The sequence below is a fragment of the Galeopterus variegatus genome, unplaced genomic scaffold (assembly GCF_000696425.1).
Source record: "Galeopterus variegatus unplaced genomic scaffold, G_variegatus-3.0.2 Scaffold2186, whole genome shotgun sequence".
Classification (NCBI taxonomy): domain Eukaryota; kingdom Metazoa; phylum Chordata; class Mammalia; order Dermoptera; family Cynocephalidae; genus Galeopterus; species Galeopterus variegatus.
In genome coordinates this window covers 28,607-29,559 of record NW_007728297.1, presented here as the reverse complement: position 1 = coordinate 29,559, position 953 = coordinate 28,607, and positions in this window count along the sequence as shown.

The following is a 953-nucleotide window of genomic DNA, read 5'->3' as shown; positions in this document are numbered from 1 at the left end:
GCCCTTCTTTTGGGGCTACACGTCCATTGAGTCTTTGTTTTATGGACGAGCTCAGTGGAACTGTGACGGACGCCCTGGACCATTCCTAGTTCAGCGAGTCCCATCGACGCCCGGCCACTGGCTCTAGGAGCTGCGTGTGACTGTGGGCCATAGGGGCATTCTGTGTCACTACAGTTAGAGGGGGCATTCATGCGCTTCCTTGTGCAAGGGCACCTTAAAGCCACCCTCTGAGGCGCAGATGGAGAAAAAAGGGCCCAGAGAGACTGTCCCTCACTCTCACCCAGAGGGAAAGGGTCACACATGGCCATTCAGGGCTCCGAACCCAAGGTTGTCCCACGCCTTATACTCCTATAACTTTACCATTCGCCCTTTTCTCAGCTTTAAGTCCAGTGAGGCCGACCACCCCCCACCGTCTCCTTTATAAGCAGAAGAATTGCAACAAAGAATCGAATCACAGGCGTCTTCAAAGGGACTTTATTTGCATCCCAATTATAAACTTTTCACCTGAGTACTTATTCGATAAGGCCCAAAGATCCTGCAAAAGAGCAACAAGTAATAGTGTCCCGGAACTGGACGAACTGACTTTGTCAACTCATGCGCCTGGGGGGCGGGGAGGAGTCTCAACGCTCAGGTGCGATTACTTGGGGGACCCTTAACCTGCTCCCCTGCTCCGTCAGACTTGTTCATTTTTCTGACATAACCCCGCTGAAACCCACCCGAACTAGCCGGCAGGCACACCCCCAAATCTCTCCTCCGAGAACCCGCAGCGACTCTGCCTTTAAGGAGTTTCCCGCTCGGCACGCAAGACGCTATCACATTAAAAAAAAAAGAAAAAAAAAAAAAAATCAAATCCCAAACTTGGAGTCCGGGAGGACCGGACGGCCCCAGCCCACCCCCTGCACAGGGCCGATCGGCCGAGGGACACGCACCCACCTGGAGCGGAGGCCGGCGGA